The following is a 17,480-nucleotide window of genomic DNA, read 5'->3' as shown; positions in this document are numbered from 1 at the left end:
GGGAGACACGTGGCAAATTTGGTTCATTGAAGGAACTTTGTTTCCACACACATCACTGGTCAAGCAAAATACTGATGTCGTTCTAAGACACTCAGAGCATCAGTGGGGACTAAAAAAGTAAGAAGAAAGTTGGGACAGTCAGGTCAGCAGAAGAGTTCTGACCCTCTTCAGTGGACAACTGGGGCAAGTTTGAGAGTCCTGCCTCGGTTCTTACCTGGAGCCTCTGCCCCCGAGCCCCAGGCTCAAGTCAAAGAGATAAACCATCTTTAAAGCAAACAGAAACTTAAATGTGCTCAAGACTTTAGTCATATGTCTCATCTGAAAACCATTCGGAAGCTTGGGCTACTGGCAAGAACTCTTCCAACTTCCTTTTGGCCTCAGGAAATTAAAAAGGAGAAAAAGGAAAGAAGAGGAGAGAGAGGAGGGGAGGAGGAAGCCATAGGGAAGAACCTCACTTCTGTCTCTCATTTTTATAGAAGTCCTTTCCGGGAGTCATCCACGCCAGGTACATTAACGTTTTAACCCATGAAAACAGTTCAAGTAGAGAAAACGGTGATAAAGTTCAAACATATCACTTCTTTAAAGAGCAAGGAACGTACGTGGTTCATAAACCTGGCTTTATCCCGCAACCTAATCCCGAAGAGGGGCAGCACCAGCCGCCCGCCAGGGAAGCCAGAGGCCTGGAAATCATGTCGCCCAGCCTCCAGCCCTTCCTCTTGCCTCCAGCTCCACCGAAGGCACCCTGGCTCCCACCTCCACTTCCAGCCAGTCCGCACCGCCGCTGCTTCTCAAAGCCGCGAACCACTAACCTTCTCGACGGTCTTGCAAACAGAAGGCGGAAGAGCTGCTGCCTTCTGCTCTAGATTATCTTCCACTCTGGCCAGGAGCGGTCTTTAAAAATGCAAATCTCATCATGCCAGCCCTTGGCCTGACACCCTGCAAGGATTCCCAGAGTTCTTCAGGGAAACTCCAAATACCTGCGAGGGAGGCGCCGCGGCTCCGGCCCCGCCCACCGCACCACGCGGTCCTCAGGCCTGGTGGGCTCCTCTCCGCACTCCGGCCTCCTCGCCAACCTCGGGGCGTGAGCCCCACCGTCCGTGCCCCTGCACGCCCTTTCCTCTCGGCATCCTCCACTCCGCCAGCACATCACACGCCCCTGCCGCACCGAACACGCCGCCCGGACGCAGACCACTCAGTGGTCCAGAGTCTTTCCATGTCTGCGAAGCTAGCCACTGCCTCTTTCTCACACTAGTAATATCCCTGGTGCTTATCACAGCTGTCGTATTGCTGAAGTTCAAAGTTGTTGAATAAATAAAGATCTATAGTTTAAAAAACAACAAAAAAAGCAGCACTACGAGGTTTGCAAATTCGGCGGTAGAAAGTGCCTGTTTTCCAAAAGGAGGCTGAAGGTAAGTCACTTCAGTCGTGTCCGACTCTGTGCGACCCCACAGACAGCAGCCCACCAGGCTCCCCCATCCCTGGGATTCTCCAGGCAAGAACACTGGAGCGGGTTGCCATTTCCTTCTCCAGTGCATTAAAGTGAAAAGTGAAAGTGAAGTCGCTCAGTCGTGTCCGACTCTTCGTGACCCCATGGACTGCAGCCTTCCAGGCTCCTCCGTCCATGGGATTTTCCAGGCAAGAGTACTGGAGTGGGGTGCCACTGCCTTCTCCGAAAGGAGGCTGAATGGGATACTAAATCCAACTCGATGCAGTATTTTAGGAAAACAGGGTTGTAAAGCTTCATTAGGGGCTTCCCTGGCGGCTCCAATGGTGAAAGAGTTTGCCTGCCTGATAGCTCAGTTGGTAAAGAATCCGCCTGCAATGCAGGAGACACCAGTTCAATTCCTGGGACGGGAAGATCTGCTGGAGAAGGGATAGGCTACCCACTCCAGTATTCTGACCTGGAGAACTCCATGGACTGTGTAGTCCATTGGGTCATAAATAGTCAGACATGACTGAGTGACTTTCACTCAGCAATGCAGGAGACCCTGGGTCGGGAAGATCCCCTAGAGAAGGGAATGGCTACTCACTCCAGTATTCTTGCCTGGGGAATTCCATGGACAGAGGTAAGCTCTAAAACAACAAACGGTTTTCAGAAACTTTATTTTCATGATTTTAAAAACAAGTGTAACTGAGACTAAGGTGTGCGAGCTGAGCCTCCTTTAAATTATACTTGGTTCAAAATTTTAAGTGGAACAATTTGATCCAACGTAGTTTTAACTGACCAAGTTGTGAAAACCTGTTTGAGATGCTCACTAGGCAGTTTTATGTAATTACCCTTCCAAACAATTAAAAGCCCTAAAGCCTAAGAGAAAATGGCTTAAAAAAAAAAAAAACACCTTTTTTCACATGAGAGGAAAATATACAAACCTCCTTAGAAATAAGATGAAGTTGGGCTAATATATTTGAATGTATCTGCCAGATCTGAGCCTAAACTCTAGTTATCAGGTGAGGACATTAAGGAATATTTAAGGGCAGCAATAATGTACTTTTAATCGACTAAGATTTAATCTTGTATAAAGGATAGTAAGATCTTCTAATGTAAAAAAAAAAAATTCCTTATTTGAAAAGGAAACCTATCCACATAGTTACAAATATAAAAGTATAAAAGGATCCATAAAACGCCTCTCTCACCCCATCTTTGCGTTGTCTTCCATATCCCCTATTTCTGAAGACATATGTACCTCTTCTAGAAGAAAGCTAAGAAAAGATTTTGTGTATGCGCAGTATTTGTGTGTGTGTTTTTTTAACAATAAGGTCTCAGCACAAAGGAATTTCCCATAGAACAGTGGAAATGATTCTTTCTGTAAATATGATCTATAATCAACTTCTATCACGTAAGTATGAATGTATATTGTGCACACACAGACACACATAAAGCAAGATCTGTACCCTGTAGGTTGCTGGTTTGGCATTTTGTGTTAAATCCAAGCAGTAATGGCAAAAAAGAAAAGTTAAATTATATACAGACCAACACTCCTATTAACTCATACCACTAATGAAACAAAAATCTAACTAAGCAGAGAAAATGGGCCCACACATTGGAGCTCTGAAATGATTCTGGTCTTTGATCTGTGTGCCCATCTCTCCTATTTAATATAAACTTCAAACCAAGAGCCATGAAAAGTGGTTATAATTAGTAAGGGCCCCAGTGTGACAGCTTTTAGAGCAATCAGGCATTAACAACGTTTTCTTTCTCTTTAATTCTGAGTAAATTAAGCTGAGCAAACTTTTATTTTAAGATTTCTGTAATTCAAAACACTTTCCCACCAGTGTGCACTTAGCACCCAATTTCTGGGAGATGGGTTTGCTGGAAAACTTTAGTTTCCTTCTCTTAATCTGTACCGATATTTAGGACTTAGCTTCTCAAATTATAGTGCTCTTTTCCAAAAATAACCTGCACCTCTTCAGAAAAACTGTGTTTTTTGTATTTGAAAATGGATTCAACAATAATTACTGAATAAGCATCAACTACGCAACCCTTGAGGCTTCCCAGATACCTCAGCAGTAAAGAATCTGCCTGCCAATGCAGGAGATGCGTGTTCAATCCCTAGGTCGGCAAGATCCCCTGGAAAAGGAAATGGCAACCTGCTCCAGTCTTCTTGCCTGGGAAACCCCATGGACAGAGGAGCCCTGGTGGGCTACAGTCTACAGGGTCGAAAAGAAGTCGGACACGACTGAATGACTAAATGACAACAAACGCAACCCTTGAGCCAGGTACAGAAGATGGAAAAATATGATTTGAAGTCACTGCCTATTCTCCAGATGGGGAAAACATGCCAACAGGTAAATTACAACAGACAGACCGGCCAGATGGGGTAAGGGTTATTCTGATGGAGGACCTGATTCTCCGTGCAAAAGGTGGTATTTAAGATGGGTCTTGAAAGTAGAGTGAGGAAATGTTTGCAAGGAGATGGGGGGTGGGGACAGAGCCAAATGAGTGATCCACGGAGAAGCAGAAGCTCCTGCTGTGGCTGCCTCGCGGAGCGGGAGTGGGAAGGGCTGGAACCAGGAAGACCGTCTGGGAACCGCCAACGAGGTCCTCGTGTGCCAAGTCGACGAGTTTGGATTTCTTCCTGCAGACAGCAGGGAGCCAAGAGATGTTTTTCAGCCGGCAAACCCCACGCGTGGCTAGTGTCCACCAACGGAGGGTGGACAAAGGTGCCAGGAAATTGACTTGGGAGGTGTTTGTGACCCGAGGAGAGCCTCAGTCAGGACAGCGGGGCAGCTGACCCTGGAGTCGGATGGCACAGGGGTGTCCAGGGGGGTCTGGCTGGGGTGGGAGAGACCCGAGTCAGGGACTGGCCTAGAAGGCTGGGCAGATGGTGAGTTTCAGTTCACCTTCCAGAAGTGGGGGGAGGGACTCTTCTCTCTACAAGTTCCCTCTGATGCACCTGCAGGCGACCCTCCACCTGGCAAAAGCTGTCAGTGGAGACAGGCAGGGACAGTGGCCGGTTTATGGGGTGCGGAAGGGGGCAGCGGGGCACCAGATGCAAGGCCAGGAGCCGCGTGGTAAAGGTGGCTTCCGGGCAGGTCATTGCCACCATCAGCCCAGAGGGACGTGAATGGAGGGACCCTGACAGCCTGTTGGCAGGACGAGGATGTAAAGAAAGCTGCCTGCAGAATGTGCAACGCTTCTCTTAAGTAAGTGCCAGCCCAGATGGTTTTGGGGGCAACCGTCACTTCCCACCACAGGCTGCCCCGCCCTTTCGGGAATCGTTCCCCCTCTCTTCCTGCCTTCTTTTTGCTCCAAAGCTTCCCCCAAACCCTGCCTCCGAGCTGAGAGATGGGGTAGACCAGGACACGGGTCAGGCAAGTGGCATCTGTGGCTAAAGATGGCTCCCACCACTCTCCTTGGACATGTCTGGTCTGGGAAAACGCAATTTAGTGTTTGTATACCACATTTCTTCTTCCTTCAAACCAACCTCCTTTTGGGGTCTTTGAGGCTGGGGAGCCCCCAAAACATAAAACTCACTACCGTCTCTTCCCCGCTTCGATCCGTCCCCAGCCCTCCCTGGAGTCAGCCAGGTGCCCACTCGAGGGGAGACGTGTGGACAGAAGCCCCGGTCCCCCCCAACACTGCACTTTAACAAGGGTGGAAAGTTATGTAAGAATTTTGCAAAAACTTAGGAAAACTTAAATAAGCAAGACTACAAGGGTGAAAACATGAACTGTCAAGCAAGTAGGGGCTTGTTCAAACACTGAGGGAAAAAGCAGTGGTGCGGGGGGGCGGGGGTGTCGTGCCCTCCACACGACTTAGAACGCGAGGGAGAAGGGGCGGATGACAGCACGGGAGTCAGTTTCCCAAATGAGCGAAGAAGTACCACCTATCAGAGCAGCTTCCCAGCACCCACGAATCTGGTTTGTTTTAGAAGCAGAAAAGTTCTGGAACTTTTATTGACTAAAGGGGTTTTTAATATACAGAACGCCACTGAAATATCCTGCCCAACCCCCAATCTCCTGTGACATCTTGGACTTGCCAACACGGCACCTTATAGTCCTGGAAGGAGACCTTACTCGCTCCATGAAATTCCAGATCCCCAAATATGCCACATGCAGCACAGCGAGAACACCAGGCTGCTTGCACACGTGACACGGGCCTACTGACTTCTGGGGCTACTGACCTTTGTGACCCTACGGACTGTAGCCCGCCAGGTTCCTCTGTCTATGGGATCTTCCAGGCAAGAATACTGGAGTGGTTGCCTTTTGCTTCTCTAGGGGATCTTCTTGACCCGGGGATTGAACCCGTGTCTCCTGCAGTGCAGATGGATTCTACCTACTGACTTTGGGGGCTGGATGAGCCTTTGTTGCGGGGATTCCCAGTGCATTGTGGGAAGAACAGCAGCATCCTTGGCCTGGACCCACTGAAGGCCGGTGCATCCCCTCCACCAGCAAGGCAATCAGAGTCTCCAGACATTGCCAGGCACCCCCTGGGCCGGCGGAGGCGGGGTGGGGGGGGAGGGGAACCACCAAGCTGAGAGTCACTGCTCTAAAGGGTGCACCCAAAGCTTACCACCTGCCTGTCCCTTAAAATTCATCCCTGAGTGATGGCTCAGCAGGGAAAGAATCCATCTGCACTGCAGGAGACACAGGTTCGCTCCCCGGGTCAGGAAGATCCGAGCGAGGCAAAAGGCAGCCACTCCAGTATTCTTGCCTGGAAGATCCCATGGACAGAGGAACCTGGTTGGCTACAGTCCATGGGGTCACAAAGGTCAGACACTACTGAACGACTAAGCGCACAAGTAAACTTCACGAAGAATAATGTGCTGGCCTGTTTGTCTCTGGGCACTCGAAGCAAACATAAACTCTGCCTGAGTACTGGAGTTGTGCACAGTTCTGGAAAGGAAATCCAGAGTGGATACCCACAAAGCTTCCTGAGCTCAAAATACACCACTTTCTTCCATATATAGATTCTGACTTTCTGAAACATTTATTTTATCCTTACAATGATCTCACGAGGTAGAAAAAAAAATGTCTATAATCATGTTCATCAAGAAAAACGCTGCCAAAGGCTAAAAAAGTTTCTTTTTTAATTGCCTTACATCTTCACATTCAACCACAGAAATTATTGTCAAAGGATCTGGTCTCATTTAAAAAGCACACACACACACAGATAAACAGGCCCTGTATATTTGATGCTCTGTCTTCTGAGGCCAAGCTGACTTGAAAAAGCAGGTGTTGTTTGGAGTGAGGCTGGAGCTGGGAGTTCTGGGTCCTGGGCTTGATTTATTACCAGCCACAGGGTGGAGGCTGGCACAGCTGGAAAATGGGTTAATACACCCACCCAGCCCTCACACTGTGCCGCTCCCGCTCTGAGGATAAAATTCAAATCTTTGTTCAAGGCCTCCACAAAAGCAGGGTGAAGTTCACTTTGTCCAGGGTCCGCCCTAACGAAAAATGAAATGTCCCAAGTAATGAAACCACTAACGGCCCCCAACATTTCTTAGGACCGTCTTACCCGGCAGCTTCTGAAAGAGGGGGGAGAAGAGATGAGATACCAAACCAGCCAGGGAAAAAACAAATAGAGCCATTTAAAAGCTTTATCTAATTACCCCCACTGAGACTTTTTCTCCGCCCGTCTGGCCGGCTGACAAAGAATGTGGGGCTTTTGCCTGGGCTTTCTCACCCCCATCAGGACCACCCGCCCTCGGCGAGTCTGAAAGGCCTCAGGTGAATCCCGCCGGACCGCCCGTACCCAGACTCGGGGACTTCACAGAGGCTTTCAAATTCTATTTAGCACTGCTTGCTTGAATCACACTGAACAAACAGTCTCCACCCTCTCCCACTTCTTTTGTCTAAGCACCTATTCACTGGCAGCCACCTTTATTGATGGGCAGACTGGCTCACCTGTACCCAGAGTACCATCCGAAACGAGATGCAGCAGTCGCTGCAAGGGGCAGCTCCCTGCGCCCTCCTCTGGGTCGTCCCTCCCCTCCCCATCCCCGCCCCCAGTCTCCACCAACCACTGCCAGCTACTCTCAGCTGCCCTTGCTGCAACACCCGGGGAAGGTGAGGAGGGAAACGGAGACCAGCACAGCAGGTGGCTCCGTCCCAGAGGACGGCTAACAGAAAGGGAAAAGCCCATCGTCCTCCCGCCCCATCTTCCTCGGTCTTCCACTTCGGCCATCAAGACAACCCCGCAGATGGTTTTCCTCTCTGTATTCCGCCTTCCTTGGGCACGGGGGAAATGAAAAATAAGTGATGCATTTCAGAAGGCACAGTGTATGCCTGCCCCTTGTTTCAGAGGGTACACCTTTTCCCTCTGGTTTATAGGTAGGCCCCCCAGGGTGCGGAGGTCACAGGCTGACCCCTGCTTTTTGAAGAGAGCCATGGCTATTTCTACTCAGAATCCACTTTGTAAGTCTAAAAGACAGAAAGAAAACTCACTAACCTTGCCCCTCCCAAGAAAACCCATCTAATTTCTTCATTGTATTTGGATATAAAAAACATTACTCAACTTTGCCTGTTTGGCAGGTCAGATGCACACAAGTAACCTTGAGACAGGGAAATTTCTGAGCTGCAGTGAGCTTGCTTTTCAGCCAAGAGATGGTTACCAACCACGGCTTTGGTTAGACTACAACCCTTTTTCTTCTTACTGAAAAACTCCAAAATCCTTCAAGTGTTGCTTCTGAACACTTGGTCCCAAAGATACTCTACATCTAATGGAATTATTTTCAAAAAGGGGCTGAAATAAACTGAGATGGGGAGGTGGAGTGAAAAGGAGGCGCTCTATCAAAACTTAATCTAATAGCAGAAAAGGGGAAGAAGACCACTGTCCTGGGTCAGGAGGGGCTCTACCGCCTGCGTCCTGCTGATTGTCTATTGCATTTCTAGCTTCCAAACACAAACCTGTTTAGTAAAGGGCAAAATGAGACATCACTTCACAGATGAGGTATGTTTTCCAAACTAAGCCATCTGTTATTAATAAATGAAATAAGGTGATGTTACACACACCTTTCCCAGGGAAGCGAGGATTTAATCTGAACACACAGGTTAACAGACAAGACGTTCACCCAGACAAGCTGCCATCTGACACCAGGTCTGGTCAGAGCATGAACTTCAATAAGAAGACACTTACAAAAGAGAGATTATTTAAATATGATAACAAAAACAAAACAAACTTAACATCCTACTTTCCTAGGCCAAAGGACATGAAGGATTCAGAAATTAATTAAATCTAGTTAAATAATGTAAAACAGGGGAGGACTCCCTTTCAAAAATGCTTCGGTTAATTTTAGCATCCTTCTGTTTAGCTGCTTAGCAACCCTTATCCTATGACCTTTTAAGCACCACCTACTTTTCAGAAGGATAATGAATAGAAACATCAAAAGGATTCACTTCTGACTACTTCGAGTGAGCACTTTTAATCAATTTTCTGCAGGAGTTAAATTTATATTAATTATGCCATACAAAACCCCCCAAAGGGTAGACTTTTTTCTTAATTTCATTAACCGGGAAGTGTCCTTCACTGAAGGTAATAAATGATGGTAACAACTAAGCATAACACAACCAGCAAAGATTTCCAAACTGGTTTTAGGAAGTGGACTAGCATAGCAGTTCAAAATTGGGTAAAAATGCAAACCACATAATGGCAACTGTATAGGGCCCTGCACACAGCAAAGAATCCATCAACAACTGCTACGGGATGATGCAGACTGGCTCAGGAGCCTTATTTTCCTCCTTCAACATTCTGCCCATATGCTGGATACAGAATGAGAGCTCCGGAGCCTGCCTGAAGGAGTCTAAAATAAAAGACCCTTCCATCAAAGGGTCATTTGTGAGATGATGCAAACAGTTAGGAATGGATGCCCCACCTGTGCCAGCTGAGTCAGACCCATCTTCCCATCACACAACAAACGCTTGTCTGCCATAAGGGCCCAGGCTCTGAATTTCTGATGAGAAGCAAAGTGATATCCAGAAAAACCCAGGGAATGATATGCCATGTAACAGAAAAGGTCAGCAGCATTTTCTTATGAGTATCACGTAACCAGCAAATCCTCTTTAAAAACAAAACATCCTAAAATGCAACCTGTTTGGCAGTATTTTTAGGAATAATAAAACAGTGCAAGTTCATTAACAACCTAAAATGAAGCACAAGGTAAACAAGTAACAAATCAAAGGGCTCTCCCTTTCTTTTGTAAAGGGGGGTGGGGTGGGAAGGAAGGTGTTTTTTCACACATTTAAAAGTTGATAAAAGCCATTCAAATGTTTAATTCATCAGTGTAACCAAAGCCCAAAACACATCAAAGCAAGATCCATGAGAGGATACCCAGAAGTTTCCTCCCAAGGGCAAAGGTAAAAGTTGGGAGGGGGGGAATAACTAAAATTAGTGACTCACCTTTGCACAAAATTACTTGAAGAATAATTTGTGTGATTGTGTGACTCTTGAAGGAAGAAAAGAACTACACGTTTAAAAAAAGAAAGCGAGAGGAAAAAAGTTTCAGCCAAGGCTTCAGCCTCTAACAAGACTTCCGGGTTACATTAGGATTTAGAACCATACCTGCCTGCTCCAGAAGGCACCAGCCCTAGAGGATGCTTTTAAGGGCCGTGGGGAAAAACAAAACAAAAACCATCCTTTTCTTTGCAGTTCCCTTTTCTCCGCTTTCCACATCAATTAAATTTGAAAACACTCACGCCCAGGCACACACCACTGCATATCTAGAAGAAAACTATCCGGAAAACATGGGATGCACATTAACGACTTGGCAGCCTTTGCAGAAATCACCTCCAGTCTCTTCTTCAAGACAGAAACACCTCGCTATTTCCAGCATCTCTATCCAACAGGCAAATTTCATTTCCACTGGCTTTTAAATCTAAACTCTAAAACAAGCGTGGGGTGAATGTTTCTGCTGCCGAAAACCCTCAGACAGGTTTTTCAGGATACCCCAGAGTTGTGTGTGTGTTTTTTTTTTAATTCGCCTTTCCATCTCTCTCCACCACCACCATCCCCAAAAAAGAAACCGAAAAAACTCCAAAGTGGCCCGAATGTGTGCTGCTGCTGGCTCTGAAGCCGTGTAGAATTTCGTAATGGAATGTGAACTGCTCGTCCGGATCTGGGCTCACGTTCTATCTTCTAACCAGTAAGGAGCCAGGCAGGGCAAATGTGCTGAGCAAGGAGAAATACTTTTCTTCTCTTTTATAACCCATCACGGATGCACCGCGGACGCGGGACGCGAGTTGCACGCGGCGCCTGTCAACCGGCCCGCCCGCCGGCCGGTCCCCGCGCCCGGGGGGCGTCCTCTGCTGCCCCCCACCCACACATCGCTCTCCCCCCCGACCCCCGGCCCGTCCGAAAAGCAAAGTGGCCCCGCCGAAGAGTGGACTGGACCAGCGCGCCCCGCACTCACGCGCCTCCCCGGGCCCGGCGGGCGGCGGGGAGCGAGCCCTCCCATCCTCGACGCGACCCTCGGCCCGGTCCAGAGAACGCGCCGCTCCCAGGGAGGGGGCCGGCGACGGGAAGGACCTCCCCTGCTCCTTAGCAACCATTAAGGTCGCAGTTTCCTAAGAGACCGCGAGCGGGGAGGTGGGGGGCGGGTGGGCGCGGGGGGACGGGCCGAGGAGGAGGGGGGCGCGCGGGGGGCGCACTGGACCCCCCAGCCCCTGGACGCCAGGTCCTCCCCCCCACCCCCGCATCCCGGCCTTGCTGGACGCTACGGGGCTGGGATGGGATGAGGCAGGGAAGCCCCACAACTCGGCAAAAAAAAAAAAAAAAAAAAAAATTGGTCCAGCGGGCTGCGGACAAAAGTTTCCGAGAGCGCTCCACAGCTGGGCGGCGAAGCGGGCCCCGGCGGCCCCGCCTCGGATGCTCCCGGCCTCCTTCCTGTGCTCGTGACGGCGCCGGGCGCCGAGGTCCCCCCCCCCCCCGCCCCGCGATGCAGGCTCCGCTCCACACCGATGGCTCCCACGAAAACACGTACACCGCCAGCGGAAAGGCCAGAGAACAATACGCGCGGACGCGCCCCCCCGCCCCTCGCGCGGTCACCCGGGGCGCGGTGGTTGGGTGGGGGGGCGCGATGGTCGGCGTGACCAGCAGCCACGAGCCGGGAGCGGTGAAGGCGCAGGGCCCCCTCCGGGGCCGGCGCCGTCCGCCGGAGACGATCAAAGTCCGCAGCGCAGGGCGCGGCGGATGCTTCCCACCGCGCGGTACCCCCCCACCCCCGGCGAGCACCCACCCCCACCCCCGAGCGTGGAACCCCCCGAGCGTGGCACCCCCGGATACCTGGCGGCGGGCGGGCGGGCGCCGTCATCTCCGCGCTCCTCTCGGCCCGAGAGGGACTCGAAAGTATGTAGGAGAAGAGTTTCCCCTCCCACATGGGGGGGGGGGGGGAGGAGGGATGTCGGGGGAGAGAGAGAGAGAGAGAGAGGGCGGAAGATGGAGAACTGCGCTGGGAAGATGTCTCTGGCCGGCCGGGCGCGCACCCTCCGAGTCCCCCCGGCGGGGCTCGGTTAAAAATAAATGCGGCGGCGGGCGCGGCGGCGCGGGTCGGGCCGGATTCCTGCGCTCGGACGGCTAATATGGATGCGCATCAGGTCCCCCGGCGGCGGGGCGCTGCGGCCGGCGGCTCGCGCTGGGAGCTGGTTGGCAGAGCCGGCGGCTCGGGAAGGGGAAAGGGAGCGGAGGAAGGGGAGGAGGAGGAGGGAGGAGGGGGGAGGAGGGGGGAGGACGCGGGGAGGAGGAGCGGCCCGGCGCGCAGCAGCCCGAGGGGCGAGGGCTGCCCGGCTCATCCCACGCCGGCCCCCGGAGCGCACGCAGCGCCGCGGCCGTGGGGTGCGGTGGGGGGTGGCTCCTGGGTCCTCGCGGCCCCTGGGGGAGACGCGGAGTTGGAAAAGTGCGGCGCGCCCTGCGCAGACCTCACCCTCCCCACATCCCCAAAAGTTCTTCGGAAAGGTCGCTGCTCCCGGCTCAGCCCCGGACATCTCGCGGCCGCCCGAGGGACCGCGAGCCGGAACGCCCGGGGGCGCGTACTCACGGCCGGGCCAGGGCGCTGGGGGCTCCCGGGCGAGGACGCCGAGGGGACCGGTGGGCTGCGGGAAGGGATCGAGCAGAGATGCAAACTTGTTCCGGAAAAGGAATCAAAATGGCGTTTCTGGATGTGCAAAGTTCATCAACTCCGCAGTCGCTTCCCCCCCACCCCCCCCCGCTCCGCTTCGCCCCGCGGGGAGGGAGGTGGGCGAGGAGCTGGCGACCCCGGCGCCCCGGCCGCCGTCCCGGCCCCCGCCCCAGCCCCCCGCCCCGCTTGCCCGCCCGCACGCTCGGAGCCCCGCTCTCCCCCTCTCACCCTGATAAGTAGACACATCACGTGTTGCTCCTGCGCGTCTCCTGGGGACGTGTTACTGAGCGGCGGCGGCGGCGGCGGTTGCGGCGCTCGGGCCGGGGGTCGGGTGGGGGGGGGACCCCGGCCCCCGCCGCAGCCCCCCGCCCCGTTCTTAGTGGGGTGACTGCAGTCTCCATCCCCGGGATGGAGGGACGCTGCAGTCCCCCACCCCACCCCCACCGCAGCCCCAGGTTGGCCCCCACGCCCTCCGCGGGCGCCACCGGGGGCCCAGGAGGGAAGAGGGCTTGGGCCGCCCCCCACCCCGGGGAAGGGTCTCGGCGGCGGAGGCCGCGCTCGGGCCGGGGGGCGGGGGAGACCGCGGGCCCCGCCGCAGCCCTCCGCCCCGATTTTAGCGGGCTGACTGCAGTCTCCATACCCGGGATGGCGGGACACTGCAGCCCCCCGCCGCACCCCCACCGCAGCCCCAGGTTGGCCCCCACGCCCTCCGCGGGCGCCCCCGGGGGCCCAGCGAGAGGAGGGCTTGGGCCGCCCTCCCCTCCCCCATCCCCGGGGGAAGGGTCTCGGGGGCGGCGGCCGAGCGCGATGCGACCTGCGCGGCGTTCTTTGCGGGCGAGCCACCTTCATGGACCACTGCGCGCCCCCCTCCTCCCCACTCCAGCCCCTCACTGCGGGCGACTCCCCGCCCCCGGCTCTCCATCACTTCACTCAGTGGTTTGTTTCACTATTTTAACGGAGGAGGGGAAGAGGCAGCGACGCCTGGGAGGCGCGAGAGGGGCACTTCGGAGGCCGCGAGGGGGGTGCCGCGGCGGGGGGGCGGGGTCCCCTATTCCGACGCCGCCCCTCTTGGTCTCAGAGGCAGATGGGGGAGCCGAGCCCCACCCGCGCGGTTCCCTCCCCACGCGGTCCTCGCTGTGCATCCAGGTGGGACAGGCAGACGACGGGGCGGGAGATGAAGGAACTGGCGCTTCACCCCGCCCCCAACTCCGGGCTGTTTCTCTCCCAGGGCCCAGTACTTCTTGCTCTGGGACTGCCGCCCCAACTCATTCACCGCTGCCTCGGCCTCTGTCACCTTCCCTTCCCCGCGCTCCACAACTGATGCTTCGGCGGCGGGGGCTGCCTTGCCCCCAAGGGGCGGCCCCCTGGATCCCCACCCGGCGATGGCACGGCTGATGCTGTGTCATACTCGTCGCCCTCCGAGGGATCAGGGAAGCCACATGCAATATCTCTTTCTCTCAGAGGGCTCCTGTTTCAGCTCTGAAAAGCTGGGGCCCTCCTCTGAGCCGCTCGCCATCTCCAGGGCTCCAGCCACCAGCTTCGCGCTGGCTGCAGCGGCCCAAGTTATCACCCAAGCCCAGAGAAACCAGGCCTGGGCTGCGCTTCCTCCATAAAGCGGCTGACATGTTCCCACCTGTTAATACTTTTCCTACCAAGCTTCTGAAAGGGGCCTGTTGTCAGCCTTTGGAAACATCTCCAGACAGATAAGGGTGATTGTGGTTGTAGGAAACAAACACTGCACACCCCCCAAACCCTAAAGATGACGGGGGCCTCTCAACTAGGCGCAGAGAACACTACTGTAGAGTCTCCCGTGTGAGGTTTGTTAAGCAAAATGATGTTGTACAGACAGAAAGCTGGCTACTATTTACTTACTATGACCTTCGACCCTGTTCTACGCCAGTTCCTCTGAATACACTTGCGCACCATCCAAAGTTGTAAGCCCGGTCCCAGGCCTTTAATTGGTGGCCTTCAGTGGATCTCTGGTTTTCAGGACAGCAGACTGAAGTGTGGGCCCAGGGATGGATTAAATGGATGGGTTCTGGCCAAGACAGAACTCTCTAGAACCAAACAAAAGCAGTTGCACCATTACCTCTGACTTGAGATAATCAGCTGCCCAAGAGGGAACTGATTCAGCTGGCTGTTTCTCTGATGTCCAGAGTCATCAAAATTAAGTTTTCAGAACCTGTTACATTTCCCAGGGTCTGCTGTTGACAGAGGAAAACTCAACCCAGAGAAACTTTAGCAATGGCATTTTTCTAAGCCTCCTCTCCAGCCCCACTGCATGCCCCCAGTTAGAAGTTACCTTTCCTGGTCTCCCCACTCAGTGGTAGGTTTTTGAGTAGGAATCATATCAAAATTGGAATTTTGCTTGTAATTTAGCTTATTCTGTAAAATACATTCAAACCTGCAAAGCTACATGAATTTTTAGGACAAATCACCTCGATAGCATCACCGAGGTAATACTGGCAACCTATTTAGTTGAGAAAACAGCCTAAAAATAACTTTTGAAATGATACTGAGCTCTGCATTCACGTTTTCCAGCTAATTCATAAACTTGGAAGTCAAATGATCTGTCCAAACGTCTGTTTGTTCATATTACCTATAAATATCCTTGATCCAACAAATATTTTTTGAACATCTTAGCAGGGAGAAAGAGTCATGCTATCAAAATCATGATAACCCTGAGGAAACCAAAACTGAAAAAGACACATGTACCCCAGTGTTCACTGCAGCAGTGTTTACAATAGCTAGAGTATGGAAGCAACCTAGATGTCCATCAGCAGATGAATGGATAAAGAAGCTGTGGTAGATATACACAATGGACTATTACTCAGCCATAAAAAGGAATGAATTTTAGTCAGTTCTAATGAGGTGGATGAACCTAGAGCCTATTATACAGAGTGAAGTAAGTCAGAAAGAGAAAGAAAAATCGCATATATATGGAATCTAGAAAGATGGCACTGATGCATTTATTTGCAATGCAGCAGTGGAGAAACAGACATAGAGAACAGACTTATGGACACGGGACAGGGGGAGAGGTATGGCGAGAGTAACATGGAAACTTACATTATCATATGTAAAATAGCCAACGGGACTTTGCGGTATGTCTCAGGGAACTCAAACAGGGACTCCATCAACCCAGAGGGGTGGGATGGGGAGGGAGATGGGAGGGAGGTTCAAGAAGGAGGGGACATAATGTACACCTATGGCTGATTCATGTTAGGTTTGACAGAAAACACCGAAATTCTATAAAGCCATTATCCTTCCAAAAAAAAAAAGCACCATGATGAGGCACCGCTTCACAACCACTAGGATGGCTGTCATGTATACGGCAGATAATAACAAGTGCTGTCAGTGGGAAGATAGAGCTCTCCTTACACACTGCTGGTGGTAATGTAGAACGCTACAGTCACTTTGAAAAGCAGCTTTTTGATGGGGAGTTCCCCTGGTGGTCCAGTGGTTAGGAATCCACCTTGTGACGCAAGGAACACAGGTTTGATCCCTGGCTGGACGCCGAGGAACAGCTAGGCCTGACAGGCCCCAACTACTAAATCCACACGCTCCCACAAGATGCAGCAAAGGTCCTGTGTGCTGCAACCAAGATCTGATGCAACCAAATAAAAATACATTAAAAAAAAATAAACAAACAACTTGATTGTTCCTCAAAACGTTAAGCATAGAGTTACATCTGACCCAACCACTCCACTCCTACTCCATAAGAAATGAACACATACATCCACACAAGAACTTGTTCACGAATGTTCATGGCAGCAGCATCCATAGCAGCTAAAAAAGAGAAACAACCCGAATACCCATCAGCTGATGAGTGGATAAACAAAATGTGTTGCATGGAATATTAGTCAGCCATAAAAAAGAATGAAGTACACACTATAAGGCAGTGGCACCCCACTCCAGCACTCTTGCCTGGAAAACCCCATGGACAGAGGAGCCTGGTGGGCTGCAGTGCGTGGGGTCGCTAAGAGTCAGACATGACTGAGCGACTTCACCTTCACTTTTAACTTTTCACTTTCATGCATTGGAGAAGGAAATGGCAACCCACTCCAGTGTTCTTGCCTGGAGAATCCCAGGGACGGGGGAGCCTGGTGGGCTGCCATCTACGGGGTCGCACAGAGTCGGACACGACTGAAGCGACTTAGCAGCAGCAGCAGCAGCACACACTACAACATGGATCAATTTTGAAAACACAGTAAATGAAATAAGAGAGAGGAAGTTGCTCAGTCCTGTCCGACTCTTCGAGACTCCATAGACTATACAGTCCATGGAATTCTCCAGGCCAGAATACTGAAGTGGGTAGTCATTCCCTTCTCCAGGGGATCTTCCCAACCCAGGGATCAAACCCAGGTCTCCCGCATTGCAGGTGGATTCTTTACCAGCTGGGCCACCAGGGAAGCCCCAAAATGAAATAAGGCAGACCTGAAAGGACAAACGCTGTTCTAATTCTGTTTATATGGTACGTCCAGAATAAGCAAATCTATGGAGACAGAAAGTAGATTAATAGTTCCTAGGGCTGAGGGTTTGGAGGGAATAGGGACTGACTGCCATGTGTACAGCATTTCTTTTTGGGGTGATAAAAATGTTCTAAAATTGATTGCAGTGATGGTTTACCAACTCTGAATACAGTAAAAGCACTGAACTGTTCGCTTTAAGTGGGTGAATTATACTATGTAAGTTATACCTCAACAAAGCTGATATATATCTATTTGTAGATAAACAGATACACACACACACACCTGAAATTGCACTATGTCCTGTAGTGAAGTGATACAAAGATGGATAATTTATAATCCGTGGCTTAAAAGAGTTTACAAGCTAATCTCTGCATCCATAAGAAATAATGATGAAATGCAAGCCAATATATAAGAACCATTAAACAGGTACAAAATTCAGAGGTTCTGAGAAAAGAGATCA

General features: G+C 51.7%; 1 protein-coding gene and 1 long non-coding RNA gene across 4 annotated transcripts in view; one reads left to right on the top strand and one right to left on the bottom strand.

The window, feature by feature from the left end:
• The window catches only part of RREB1 (ras responsive element binding protein 1), a 166,414-nt gene that overhangs the window by 109,345 nt on the left and 39,589 nt on the right, over positions 1-17,480 (bottom strand). For 2 of the 3 annotated variants that reach the window (XM_006044781.4, XM_044926744.2), the window contains exon 1: positions 12,471-12,729. The exons of the other annotated variant lie outside the window; for it this stretch is intronic. The gene's annotated coding sequence lies outside the window, so the exon portion shown is untranslated. Of the gene's footprint in view, positions 1-12,470; positions 12,730-17,480 lie in introns of those variants that run through there. 3 annotated transcript variants of the gene reach the window in all.
• Positions 3,652-10,206, top strand: LOC123328826. Its single transcript, XR_006543785.2, has 3 exons — positions 3,652-3,786; positions 4,534-4,644; positions 10,088-10,206. It is a non-coding gene; the product is annotated as an uncharacterized LOC123328826 (long non-coding RNA).

The sequence above is a fragment of the Bubalus bubalis genome, chromosome 2, assembly GCF_019923935.1.
Source record: "Bubalus bubalis isolate 160015118507 breed Murrah chromosome 2, NDDB_SH_1, whole genome shotgun sequence".
In the NCBI taxonomy this organism is placed as follows: Eukaryota; Metazoa; Chordata; class Mammalia; order Artiodactyla; family Bovidae; genus Bubalus; species Bubalus bubalis.
Note: the sequence above shows the minus strand (reverse complement) of the source record. Positions and strands in the feature narration are given on the sequence as shown.